Source organism: Capsicum annuum, chromosome 7 (assembly GCF_002878395.1).
Source record: "Capsicum annuum cultivar UCD-10X-F1 chromosome 7, UCD10Xv1.1, whole genome shotgun sequence".
NCBI lineage: Eukaryota > Viridiplantae > Streptophyta > Magnoliopsida > Solanales > Solanaceae > Capsicum > Capsicum annuum.
The window spans coordinates 66,907,232-66,922,593 of record NC_061117.1 but is presented as its reverse complement, the minus strand read 5'-3'; the positions used below and the strand labels follow the sequence as shown (position 1 = coordinate 66,922,593).

General features: G+C 40.5%; 1 protein-coding gene across 2 annotated transcripts in view; it reads left to right on the top strand.

The window, feature by feature from the left end:
• Window positions 1–15,362, top strand: part of LOC107855562 (phosphoinositide phosphatase SAC2) — a 99,489-nt gene that overhangs the window by 56,653 nt on the left and 27,474 nt on the right. The gene's annotated exons all lie outside the window — the stretch shown is intronic.

The window sequence follows — 15,362 nt, the reverse complement described above, 5'->3', positions numbered from 1 at the left end:
AAAACCTTACCTGATACCAAACACCCCAAGAACACAACAATTCACACACCAAAACAGTCCACTAGTTCAACAGAACCGGGGACCCTTTGATGACCACACTCGGATTCGAATTACAAGAACAAGAGATGATATCAAGGTGTTATTGACACCAAACAGCGAGCAACCAAACGACAATAAGCTTAACAAGATGACAACAACAAGGAGAGAACAACGACACACGGCTTCAACAATATAAGAACAAAACGGAAACAAGATTACAATAACTAAAAGGATAGATAGTGAGACATGAAATACTACAAGTTTAAGCACTAAGGTGTATATTAAACACCAAAACACAAACAACAAGTAATATTAAACACCTACACTCTTACGGGACCTCAAGGGAATTGGATTCCCAAGCAACCACTGTTTCTAAGGTTGTTATCAACACAAGTGATGTCCACACTTGCCACAAGGATTCCACCTTGCAAGACACTCTCAAAGAGTTTACAAAATATATCATCAAAGTCTAGTGGACAAAATGACCTAAAGGTTCTATTTATAAGCTAGGGCAACACTTATTACAAAATGACCAAAAGGCCCCTAATGAGCCCTTACAAAGGGGTGGCCTTGGACTTGGCTTCTTGGACGACTTTGGAGTGTTGGGACTTATTCTCTACACTTCAAAGCTTGTTCCTTGGATGGGCAGCCCCACAAGCTCGGGTCTTTACTCACGTCTTCATGTCCTCGAGTGCTAAGATGCCTCTTTGACTGGTATCATCCTCCTCTCCTTAGAAAGGATTCGTCCTCGAATCCGAACCTTGCAAAACAATAGGAAGGACAAGCAAACAAGTTCCTCAAGGTATGAGGGTTAGGATTTGTGTAATCAATCATAGCATCTTGCCAAGGTGGCTCAAACTTCACATACAACCAGACATCTCTCTTAGCCGAATACCCTCCAAGAAAGAATCAACTAGTCTATCCACATAAGTGTGACAAGAAACAAGGAACAAGAGTTGCTTATCAAGTGGAAAACTTACTCTTCTTGGAACAGCAAATAGACTTGACAGCCGAGATAGGAAGGCCATACATTTCATGCACATTTAAGTCATTCCAAAAGACATCATCACCGTATTTCAAATGATCACTGGGGTCAAATGGGTGGAGTGTCCATGGGCACACATGGGCACGGGTTGGGAACACACTTCCTTACCCCAATACTACTACAATTACGATCAAATGTCCCCTCTATACTAGCATGATCTACAACAAAAACAACTAGAGGTTCATCCTTAGTCAATAACATGTTCGACATCACTATTTTCACACACAAGTTGGTCTTCATGACTTCCGTAAGACAATGTACTATCACTTGGCACAACGGCTTCAACACTAAGTGGATCAACTAGTGTATCCACAATTTCAAGTTGTACATTTTCTCTACAAAATGAAGGCACATTCGGCTTACCTAAAGACAAACTATCACTCACACTTAGTTGGCTATTATCCTCCTTCACTAGAGTGCAAGGGTTAGTTTGATTACCTTGTAGCATTTGGAGCATGGCCACTCACGGGAATTCGATTAGGAAAGCGTGAATGCTCTATCAAGTTATCCAACTTCTTGCAAAGAGAGCTTTCCATCCATTCCATTCTTTCCATCATGCCGTCCATTCTTTTTTCAAAAGATCCCAATCGTTTATCGATAGCATTGGTAAACCTTTCAATGAAAGAACTAGCCCAACTAGGCATCTCACTTTCATCGCCTTTGTACCTATCAAAAACTACTAAACAAACGACATAAAAACAGCAAAGACATTAAAGGTTAGCAAAAATCAGTCCACAAGACGTCTCAAAATAGTCCACAAACTCCCTCACACTCACACTTTGAAGTTTTCACTCTATTGGCCTCACAAGTGTTGATAACTCGCTTATACTCCATTGAGGTTACTTGGTCCCAATTGTGGCTCGAAGATGGAGTAGATTCTTGTTTGAAACAACTCAAGAAATGATGTTTGAACTTGTACCAAAGAAAATACTACGACTTAAAAACGAGAAAAGAACACAATACAATGCTTAACACGAAAGAAAAACGTACTAAAAAACTAATCTACAATCTAGTAGGTATTTAATAGTTCGCTAATTAGTATGAGAACCAACAAAATGGAAACCAATAGAATCAAAAAAGTGAAACTAGGAATTCCAACGTTCTTGAGCTCTTGATGACGTGGCACATTACTATTGGTTGTTGAAATGTTGTTGAAGTTGAAAATTTTTTGTTTCAAGAAATTAGTTGTTCAATTTTGTATTTGGAAGACAAGAATTTCGGCCAAAGTAGAGACAAACAAGGTCTTAGACTCCACTTTCAAGATTCATAAAGTCCTTCACCTACTTGCACCAAATTGGTAAGACAACCCTTTTGGTAGTCTTGTCCTCTTTGGGGTATTTTTGAAAAGTGGTCTTTCTCCTCTTTGGTAACTATACTTTTGGAGGTCTTTTGGTCTCCTTACTACTTTGGTGTGGTCTTGAAAATTGTTTCAAGACAAACAAAAGTCTTCTCTTCTTTATATGGTTTTCAAGATCAACAACAACTTTTTCAACACACTTCAAGAACACAAGATGAACACCAACACCACCAACAACAAAATCGTCCCACAATCTTCAACAACTTCTTGAACCCTAGCTGAAGAACTTGGATCAAGACTCAAGAGTGTTAGAGATGAAGAGAACCAACACAAGAAACAACAAAGACAAGTAAAAACACTCCTAAATCTAGACACCAACTCGGCCAAACATAAAAAACAACACGATTACAAACTCTCGGCCAAGAACAACTTTTTTCTCTTTTTATTTTTTTTTTAATTTTTTCGACTAAGGGAGCCCAAGATTGGTATTGTAAGAACAAAACCTAGATGGCTCTGATACCAATTGATACCAAACACCCCAAGAACACAACAATTCACACAACAAAACAGTCCACTAGTTCAAGAGAACCGAGGACCCTTTGATGACCACACTCGGATTCGAATTACAAGAACAAGAAAGAGATGATATCAAGGTGTTATTGACACCAAACAGCCAGCAACCAAACTACAATAAGGTTAACAAGATGACGACAACAAGGATAGAACAACAACACACGGTTTCAACAATGTAAGAACAAAACGGAAACAAGATTACAATAACTAAAAGGATAGATAGTGAGACATGAAATACTACAAGTTTAAGCACTAAGGTGTATATTAAACGCCAAAACACAAACAACAAGTAATATTAAATACCTACTCTCTTACGGGACCTCAAGGGAATTCCCAAGCAACCACCGTTTCTAAGGTTGTTATCAACACAAGTGATGTCCTCACTTGCCACACGGATTCCACCTTGCAAGACACTCTCAAAGAGTTTACAAAATATATCATCAAAGTCTAATGGACAAAATGACCTAAAGGTTCTATTTATAAGCTAGGGCAACACTTATTACAAAATGACCAAAAGGCCCCTAATGAGCCCTTACAAAGGGGTGGCCTTGGACTTGGCTTCTTGGACGACTTTGAGTGTTGGGAGTTGTTCTCTACACTTCAAAGCTTGTTCCTTGGATGGGCAGCCCCATAAGGTCGGGTCTTCACTCACGTCTTCATGTCCTCGAGTGCTAAGATGCCTCTTTGACCCGTATCATTACCACTACCTCGGGGAGGTAAAGAGGTTGTTTCCAAAAAACCCTCGGCTCAAGTGCAACAAATCACCACTACCTCAGAGAGGTAAAGAGGCTGTTTCTGAAAGACCCTCGACTCAAGTGCAATAAATCCAGGTACAAAGAAGAAGGAAACAATGAAGAAAATACAGCAACCAATAAAGGAACAGTGCAAATTCTACGAGAAAGAAATAATAACAAAAATAGTGTGATAGTCGAAACACAATAAGTGATAGATTATCATAGATATCACAAGCAGAAATTAGCTCCAACTCAGCATCTACAGATAAACCCTACACTACCATACACGACAAACACCAATAAGCTTAAATCCTCAAAAAGCAAGGCAACCACTTCTAACCTTCTACTCTAATAAATACGCGTCCTCTACAACCTTCTATCTAAGGTCATGTCCTCGGTAACCTGAAGCTGCGTCATGTCCTGTCTAATCACCCCTGCCTTATAATTCTTCAGCCTGCCTCTACCTCTCCTCGTACCTACTATATTCAACCTCTCGTAACTTCTATTGGGGTGTCTGCACCTTGCCTCTTCACCTGTCCAAACCAGGTCTATCTAGCTTCCCTCATCTTGTCCACCATGGAGGCCACTCCGACCTTATCTCGAGTAACCTCATTCCTAATTCTATCGCACCCGGTATGCCCACATATCCTCCTCAACATCCTCATCTCTACAACATGCATCTTTTGAATAATGTGCAGTAATGGGCCAGAGTTTTGCTTGTTGTAATGCACATATCCATCATCCTCATTGTTGAAGTGTGTACTATATAATCCACTAAACTAAAAGGTTAAGCTTTTAGGGAGAGCATACTCTTATCTACTCGTCAGCCACATACCCTAGTTGCTCGATCTAATCATCCATGAAAGTCAATTTATCTCGTACATTTTGACCCATTTAAGGTGAACGTGGTGTTGCTCCATCGACAAAACTAAATATCTTGAGCCGAAAGGTCTCGATTTGAGATACATAATGAAGTGGTTTCTCCTTAGGATCTAGTCCAAGGTTTAGAAGTTGATTAATCAGTAAAATACATGTACTTGATCCCCTCCCCCAACCCATGAGAGAGACCCAAGTCCTAATAGCCTATTTGTATAAATTCTAATCAACCTCGTATACATTTATCTTCAACAATGCCCGTCATGTGCAGGCTTGATTTTTTTCATGGGCCAAATTCTCTTTCGATAATGAGCGGCAGTGAGACTCGTACCTAGGACCTCCATCTACTCTGATACCATGTTAATGATGGGCATCTCATTTAAAAGCTTAAGCTTTTGAATGAGATGGTCACACACTTCTACACGCGGTGTTGGAAGAGAATTAATAAAATGATGTTAAGTTCAAGTATTGAGGTTATCCGGGGATCCAAATCCCTCGTTGATTACCCTATTGGGCTATCCCTCACCCATCCAAAAAACCATGCTAATCTTTGGTAAGTCAGATGAAAACGAGTTGAAATATGCCTTGCGGCCTTGCAAATGTTTGAATTCCCTCAACTTTCGGATTTGATTTACCAGGAGACACGAAAACACTCGATAACTCCTTTTCTCATAATGTTCCAGCAGTGTGATACCTTTTAGTGTAAAACTTCAGTTTGCCAACTCTACAGTGCCATAGTAACAACTTAAGTGACTTTAAACACATGATCTGTAGTGTGAAAATTGGGAATGACTAGCTGGAAGTTGAGGTCTGATGGAATTATGAAGAGTAGGGAAGCCACATGAAGCCATAATGTGGAATAGCTCTGTGTGTGGTCAATGGGGAGAGAATCTCTTTTTGGGAAGATAACTGGCCGAAGAAAGAGTTTTTGAAGACCATCTATCCTTAAATTTTCACTATAAATCAGCAACAGATGGCCACTATCAATGAGGTTTGGTTTGTCCAAGGGTGGAATCTCGCTTATAGGAGATTCTTAAATATGACAACCCATTCATAGGGGTCACTTGGAATGAATAAATGGTTGATTTTTGGGACACGTCAGGTAGATTCTCTACTATCAGGTTTTTGATCAGACAATGTTATATAACCTCATCTTGAGTTACAAAAGCCACAACCTTCTCTTTCCTACTTCCTAGGAGGGAGAAAAAGTCTTCCGGTGGTAACCTGCCGGAATTCCTCCTTTTCTTCAATTCTTCCCCAAGCTATCCCACTTCGGAATAGCTTTTCTTTCTTTTCCTTTTATTCTAACAACTATCATGGAGGAGAGTAGGATCTATTTAAATGCTGGTTTCAAATCTTTCGATATAAAAAGATGGACATCAAACTCAACATTCTGGTATGAATGGGTCGAGAGAAGTCGAAGACTGATGAGAAGGACAGAGATAAGCAGCAACACCATGGAATGGATTTGCTTCACCTTGAGGGAAGCCTCTAGAGACCAAAAGAAGTTGATTAGGAGATGGAAAATGTCGGAAAGAGATGCAGAGCACTTCAGAACAAAAAAGAGGAATGAACACGGAAGATACATGAGCATTCTTACCTTAAACATGGGGGGGGGGGGATTAGTATTAATTACCCTGGAATTAGCATTGAATGTTGGTTGGTGCGTTATTACAAAAAAGATTGAAGAGTTCATCAAATGCCCAAAGAAAAAAAATCTACTGTAGAGCCACGCATGTTAACTGATGCCAACTATCCCTATGCTAAAGCATTTCGAGACAATAAATGACACTCAAAGAAAATTGGTGAAGCAGAGGTTAGGAGGGATAAGGGGGTAATAGAAATATCTCCAAAATTTGGAGACCAAGTGACAGGGCTGCTAAACAGATGTCTGGAAGGGGGCATTACAGATGGGAATATGGAGAGACCCACGTTGAGTGAGATAAGGAGATGGTCATCAACCTCATGGAAAAACACATTTGCGGGCTATATCTATGAGATGAATAATAGCAGATTTCTGCTCGAATTCCCCAATAGATATATGGTGGACCAAGTTTTACAACATGAATGTCCCTGGTAGAAAAACAAATTCACTCTTAAGTGGTGGAGTCCTACAGAGGGGTGTGTGCCGTACTCAAGATACCCAAAGGAAACTTGGATTAAAGCCGTCGGAATACCATTACACTTGTGGTTGCACAAAGTTTTCCAGGAAATTGGAGAAGTTTGTGGGCGTTGGCTGGCTACGGAGGAAGAAACTGAACTTAGGAATCATATGAAGTGGCCAAAATCTTGGTCGCCAATGAAGAGAAGAATATTCTGAAAGAAGTTGTAATCTCACCGAATGGTCTCAAGTTTTAAATTCCAATCTAGTCCGAGGCAAACCCTAGATTCGAAATATTGCCGGAGTTCGTTGGAGGAAACAATGGAGAAGATGATGAAGGGAGTTATCCAGTAAATCATATTATCCAGTGGACAAAACAAAATTATCCAGTAAATCATATTATCCAGTGGACAAAACAAAACAATCTCTGTAATAAAGTACAAATATCCCATCAATTTAGGGATCTGGTTGACAAGAATCACGTGGGAGGCGTATGGTTGACAGTTGGAGGGAAAGGTGAGTCAAAGGCACGTGCACAACACATGGACGACTTTAATGAGAAAAGGGTCATGGGTCACTACACTTTGGGCTCAACAGATATAAAATCATCTGGCCTTATCCAACAGCCCAATGCATCTATAACAATTTAAATGGACACGAGTCCATCCCCTTATCAAAAGAAGACTTCTACGTAGTCCTTCAAAATACTTTTCAGCAAACAACTGCTTCTGCTGCCACGCAGATCGTAGAGAAGCAAGCAGAGAAAGAAGTTACAGAAAACTGCGGAATTTTCAAGACTAAAGGGGTTAGGGATTCAAGGGAATTTACGGGAAGAGAGGAACATGATCGCATAAGGAGATACAATAAGAGAAGAAATTGCGTGGAGACAAAGATCAAGAGCTTTATGGTTGAAAGAAGGAGATAGGAACACTAAGTATTTCCACAGAGTTGCAAATGCCTGCAAGGGATACAATAACATTGATCAATTGGAGGTACAAGGTGAGATCACACAGGACACAAACAGAATTGAAAAAAAGGTAGTTGATTTTTATCAGAGGTTGTTGTACACAGAAACTTCACAATGGAGACCTGCTAGCAATATCTCTAATTGTTCAGTCATCTCAATAGAGGGGAAAGAGAGTTTACAGAGAAAATTTGAGGCAGAGGAAGTGCTAAAGTGTCTCAAGTTGTGTGCAAAAGACAAAGCCCTAGGACCTGACTGCTTCGCTATGGGCTTCTTCATTAAATGCTGGGAGATTGTTAAACATGATATAATGAAGGCTTTTCAAAACTTCATGGGCATGGAATATTTGAAAGAAGCTTCAATGCTACTTTCATTGCCCTCATTCCTAAGAAGAAAGGTGCCACTGAGTTGAAGGATTTCAGACCCATAAGCCTGATGGGAAGTATATATAAGATCTTCTCCAAAGTCCTAATAGAAAGATTGAAAGGGCTGATGAAAAAGTTGGTCGACTCAAATGGCATTTATTAAAGGTAGGCAGATTATGGATGCAGTTCTAGTGGCAAATAAAGCTGTAGGGTCAAGACTAAAGTAAAAGAAAGAAGGAATTTTATGCAAGCTTGACATCGAAAAAGCTTATGACCATGTTTATTCGGGTTACTTGCTTGGAATTTTGGAGAAGATGGGATTCGGTCTTAAGTAGATTCAATGGATAAAATTCTGCATATCTTCAGTGAACTTCTCGGTGTTGATTAATGGTGCACCAGTAGGATTTTTTAGAGCACAAAGGGGCTTTAGGCAGGGGATCCTCTATCCCTTTCTTTTTTTTGTTAGCCATGGAGGGACTTAATAACATAATTAGAATAGCAAACACAGGCTGGTTATGCGGGTTCGATGTGGCTAGAGAATGAAAGGAAAGTTTAGAGATGACTCATCTACAATATGCAGATGACACACTTATCTTTTGTGGGGCAGAAAAAGTTCAACTCAAATATTTGAGAGTGACACTGGTTTTGTTTGAAGGGATTTTTGGGTTACACATTAATTGGAGAAAAAGTTTTCTTTACCCCATTAAGTAAACAACGTGGAGACACTGTATACAATTTTAGGTAGACAGGTTGGGGCTCTACCAACGACATACCTTGGCATGCCTTAGGGTGCCAAATCAAAATCCAAAGAAATTTGGAATGGTGTAATAAAGAAGTGTGAAAAGAAGCTGGCAAGATGGAGGGGGTGATACTTGTCACTTGGAGGTAGGGTAACTCTCATTAACGCTATCCTAGATGCTATGCAATTTAGATGATGTCCTTATTTCCCATACTTGGAGGGCTCACAAATAGATTGGACAAGATTAAAAGAAGTTCTTATGGCAAGGAAACAAGGATAGGAAACGTTACAATTTGGTCAAATGGAAAGATATGATAGTAGAGAAAAGTTACGAGGGCTTGGGCATTAAAAATCTGTAGAATCACAGCAAGGCCCTCAGAATGAAATGGTTGTAGAAGTATGCCAACGATAAACAAATGTTTTGGGGGATAGTCATTGAAGCCAAGTATGAGGAGGAAAACAGGTGGATGCCAAAGGAAGTACACCATTGGTGTGAACCTGTGGAGATCTATAAGGAGATCTATAAGGGCTTTATGGGATGAATTAAAGATCAACACCAAGGTTAAAAGTGAAGAATGGGGGAAGAAAAACTTCTGGATAGATGATTGGCATGAGATGGGGGTTCTGAGGAATATTTATCTAGAATTTAATAACTTAATGCTACAGCAACACAGAACCATTGCAGAAATGTGGACAGCCGAAGGGTGGGAGAGCAATTTCAGAAGAAAAGTAAATGATTGGAAAAATCACAAGAGTCGCAGAATTTAACATTATTTGACAGTTTAAAGGGACACAAGAAGGGGAAGATGAACTTTGGTGGTTAGGTAGTGACAAAGAAACCTTAAAGGTTGGCAAAACATATAGGAGGATGAAAAACCTCAATCAACAGAATGTCAAATGGCTCTGAAAAATTATTTGGAAGGTAAATATTCCTCACAAATTAGCTTGTTTTATTTGGTTTCCATCCAAGGAAGCAATCCTTACTAAAGACAATCTAATGAAAATAGGGATGACACTGTGTTCTAATTGTGTGTTTTGTGGAGAGCAGGCAGAAACTATTAAGCATTTGTTCCTTCACTGTAAGATCACACAGGAAAATTATGGAAGGCTATTCCTAAATCTCAAAGGTTTGTCTTGGTCTATGCTTGGAAAGATTACAAAGACCTTTCAAAGTTGGGAAGAAGCCGGGATTTAGGCTAAAAGCAGAAGTAGATGGAGAATCATACCAGCTAGCATATGGTGGACAATTTGGAAAAAGAGGAATGTTAGGTGCTTTGAGAATGTAGAGAATGGTATAGAATAGATCAAGTTGAATTGTATCTTGATTTTGTGTTTTTTGTGTAATCATATTTGGTTTAATGATCCTGTATCTATTATTGATGTGTTGGATTCATTATAGACATAGGATCATAGGATTATCTTGTATATACGGTTTCAGTACAGCCTAAGTACTGATCTGTTTCTATCAATATATACAAATGTCCCGACCCGACCCGAGGCCCTGACCGTAACGGGCATCCAAAACCATAAAGGCCCGAGAGACCCCTTAGCATGTAATCATAAACATAACTCATATGAAATAAAAATGCGGAAGATAAAATGAGAACATAATAATCCCATAATCAAACTTAATACTTTACGACAAAAATCTGTGAGAAAACCAAATCCAATCTAAATCAATCTATGACGCCTCCTGAACTGAACATACTAATCTGTCTAAACCGGAACAAGGCCCCCGACCAGACCATAAAACTCAAAAGGGAACAACACATGGGAAAGATGCCTTCCGATCTAAGGGAGGTTCACCAACTCTGAATGTCTGGAAATAATCTATTGGTTTGCGGGACCACAGGACTGTGCCTCAGTTACTGAAATATAGGGGGTCAATATTCGAAAGTACTGGTATGTAGAACAATCCATAATAACATATATCTCATATAAAATAAGTGAGAGCATTGTGAAAACGATTTATTATAATATAAATAAAAAACACATGGGCATAGTATAAAGAGCTTCAATTCATGTTTGTAAATCATTGACTCAAACTCTTGTTTTTTACTTCTGAGCTAGGTGGTACACCCCACAATTCTGATTACCCACGGGCTATATGGGTCCGCCCTTAACTCGGCGGCCAAGCCCTCAATCCGAGTTTGCCGCAAGAATTGGGGTACGTAATAAACACAAAATATGCCTCCTTGCTGACACACCTTGTTATGAGAAAGAATATGCCTCCTTGCTGACATACCTTCTCCTAATAAACCTGCATCGGCAAAATACGATTTTGGGCTATGAGTTCTTTGAACTCGTGCCTTCTTCGGATAACCACCTGATACAATGCTAAGTGTGTATCAAGAGATTCCAACCAACACAAGAACAACAAGATGAACAACGAAGTGCTAGTGAATCAAAAATGGCCACACACGGCTTCACTAGGCTTGCAACACTTGTTTGAACTAGAAAAGTGAGTTTAACAACAAGAACAACAAAGACAATATTGCTAGTGAATCGAAAGAGCCCCACACGGCTTCACTAAACTTTTATATTTAACAACACAATGTGAACAAGAATTACAAAGAAAGAGATAGAAACTTGACACATAATATTCATTAATCTAAGAACCCTAACAAGAGAAAGGACCCTAAGACTAATAAATATCAATACCAAGTTCTTACTTGGACCAAGAGGAACTCAAAGAACCTCAAGAATCTAGTTTCTAGCCAAGATACAACACTAGTATCACTCTACTAGTGAGAATTTGGTTTTGGCCTCTCCAAATGATGAGAAAGAGAAGTAAAAAATTTACAAGTCTTTTTTTCTTGAATAATAGGAATGAACTAAAGCAAGACTAGCCCTATTACATGGCTTATATAGTCACTTAGAAAGGAGGGACAAAGACCAAATTACCCTTGGCATTTAAGTGGGTGGGTTTGGGGTGTCTTGGTGGGCCTCTTTACATTTTATTAAATATAGGCCCTTAGATGGGCTCACAAGGGCCTCACACATGGCCAAGAATGTGAACAAGGCTTGGAGTCGTTGCAACTCACGTGCTTGGCTTCGTGTGAAAGGTCTCGAGCTAGGAATTCCCGTATCATCCTCTCCATCTTAAAGGGAATTTGTCCTCAAATTCGGATCATTGCCATCCTCCACCGTTTCCACCTGAGAGAGATCACACACGTTGAAAGTGTTGTGCACTTGATATTCCGGGGGTAGATCAATCTTGTAGGCATTGTTGTTGATCCTTTCTAATACTTGGAACGAGCTATCACCCCGTGGCATCAACTTAGCATTTCTTTGAGACGGGAATCTATCCTTCCTTAGGTGCATCCACACCCAATCTCCCGGTTCAAGAATGAGCTTTCTTCTTCCTTTGTTGGCTCGCCTCGCAACTTCTTGGTTTTTCTTCTCCAACCGCAACCTCACCTTCTCATGTAGCTTTTTCATGGCCTCGGCCCGTTTGCTTCCATCTAAGCTTATCACAAGATCACTTGGCAAAAGGGTTAAATCCAAAGGGGTGAGGGAGTTGCTGCCGTATACACTCTCAAAGGGTGTCATCCCCATGCTCGAGTGTATAACACGATTATAAGCAAACTCAATCAACGGTAAGTGCTCTTCCCAAGAAGTCATTTTTCCTTTAACCATGGACCGTAGCATAGTTCCGTTTGGCCATCGATTTGTGGGTGGCATGAAGTCGGAAACAACTTAGTACCGAGTCTACCCCACATGGACTTCCAAAAGTGGCTTAGGAATTTAGAATCCCTATCACTCACTATGGTCCTCGGAACACCATGAAGTTTTACAAAATTATCAACAAACAAAGAGGCTACGCTAGGCGCATCATCACATTTAGAACAAGGAATAAAGTGAGCCATCTTGGAAAACCGATCCACCACGACAAAAATACTATCCCGCCCCCTTCTAGTCCTCGGCAATCCCAACACGAAGTCCATTGATATGTCAAGCCAAGGATGCAAAGGGGTGGACAATGGGGTGTACAACCCGTGGGGTTGGAGCCGCGACTTGGATCCTTTGCACTCAACACATTGGCTGCAAATCCGGGCCACATCCTTGTGCATTCTAGGCCAATAAAATTGTTCTTCCAAAATTCCGAGGGTCTTCTCGACCCCAAAATGGCCCATTAGACCGCTATTGTGTGCTTCCCTCACAAATAATTCTCTCCACGAACTTTAGGGAACACACAATCGTCTACCTTTAAACAAGTATCCATCAAATTTGGTATAGGGATGGGAACCCCTATCCGTAACCCACCTATCCCTTTCCAACTCTTCACTTTCCCTATAGATAGGAGCGAAGTGAGGGTCCTCGGGATATAAAGACTTGAGGCTTTCAAACCCCATCAACTTAGACGACAAAGTAGACACAAGCACATGCTTTCGGGACAAAACATCGGCAACCACATTGTCTTTACCCTTCTTGTATTGAATAACATAAGGGAAAGTTTCAAGAAATTCAATCCATTTGGCATGCCGCCGGTTAAGCTTGTCTTGTGCCCGTAGATGCTTCAAGGATTCTTTAGGCCACAAATAATGTTGCCAAGTGGCCAAGGCTCTAATCAAGGCATACAACTGTAAATCGTACGTAGAGTAGTTTAGAGTTGCTCCTTTGAGCTTTTCGCTAAAGTAGGCAATAGGCTTCAATTCTTGCATTAAAACCGCGCCTATGCCGACTTTGCTTGCATAACATTCGACCTTAAAAGTCTTGTCAAAATTTGGTAATTGTAGCAAAGGGGCCGAGATGAGCATAGCTTTCAAGTCCTCGAAGGCCTTAGCTTGTTCATCTCCCTACTTGAAAGGCCGATCCTTTTTAATCACTTCGGTCAAGGGGGCGACAATAGTGCTAAATCCTTTGACAAAACGTCTATAAAAACTAGCCAACCCATGGAAGCTTCTCACTTCACCTACGATATTTGGAGTTGGCCAATTTTTAATGGCGTATCTTAGATTCATCAACTTCGACCCCTCTTGAGCTCACCACAAACCCAAGAAATACAACCTCATGGACACCAAAAGAACACTTTTCTAGATTAGCATATAACTTCTCCTTTCGGAGGACATCAAACACACATTGTAGATGCTTTACGTGCTCATCTAAGGACTTACTATACACCAATACATCATCAAAATAAACAACAACAAACTTTTCGATAAATGGCTTCATCACATGATTCATTAGCCTCATGAAAGTACTTGGAGCGTTTGTTAGGCCGAATGGCATAACCATCCATTCATAGTGACCGAATTTGGTCTTGAAGACGGTTTTCCATTTATCACCCGGTTGCATACGAATTTGGTGATAGCCACTCCTCAAATCAATTTTAGAAAACAAACACGAACCACTCAATTCATCAAGCATATCATCTAACCTAGGAATAGGTTGACGATATTTTACCGTTATCTTGTTGATGTCTCGCCAATCAACGCACATACGCCAAGTCCCATCTTTCTTGGGAACTAGTAGCACCGGAACCGCACAAGGGCTCATATTCTCTTTGATATATCCTTTGTTGAGGAGTTCCTCAACTTGGCGTTACAATTCCTTGGTATCCATCGGGTTGCTCCTTTAAGCCAGTTTGTTGGGCAATTGTGAACCCGGCACAAAATCTATTTGGTGCTCAATTCCCTGAAGTGGGGGCAATCCTTGCGGTAATTCCTTTGGGAAGACATCCTCGTAATCTTGCAAGACATGAGAAATAGGAGGAGAAATGGAAATGTTAGTGGCATTTGTGTTAAAACAATGAGCCAAGAGGAGCATCGGAGTGTCCTCGTCATGATCCACAAATAATTCTTTCCTCCTACCCATCATCACCACACTTCCTTGCCGCTTAGAAATTTGGAGCCCCTCGGTTTTCCCTACTCCCTCACTCTCGGGTTCCCCTCTTTTTCCCTCACTCTCGGCCTTCTTTCCCTTTTCCCTCAATTCCCGCATCTTTTGGTATAATTTATTCACTTGGGAAGGCAATAATGGATAAAGAGCGACCTTTCAGCCATCCTCCTCAAGTGTATACCGATTGGACCTTCCATCATGTTTGGTCGACCTATCGTATTGCCAAGGCCTTCTTAACAACAAGTGACAAGTTTGCATTGATATCACATCACAAAGCACCTCGTCATGGTAGTTGGCTACCTTAAAACGTTTCACACATTGCCTTGTGACCTTTAACTCACCGCATTCATTCAACCATTGCAACTTGTAAGGACTAGTGTGAGGTGTAGTCGGCAATTTCAAGAAGTTCACCATTGCAACACTAACCACATTCGCACAACTTCCACTATCTATCACCATAGTACACACTTTCCTTCACAAGACATATAGTATGGAATAAATTCTCCTGTTGGCTAGGGTCATCTATCGCCTTACTAATCATGGCATGCCTCACTATAAAGTTTGGAACCACGCACTCCCCTTCTTGCGGATAAGCATCCTCACAATCATCATCATCATGTGGCTTATTTTCAGGTTTCTCTCCATCTTGAGGCTCGGCCTCATTCTCTTCTTTTTCAAGACCCACTTCCTCACCAAGGTAATACAATCTCCCTTCCCTTAGGATCACATTGCGCCGGTTTGGACATTCATTGGCTTTATGTCCCCAACCTTGGCACTTGAAACATTGG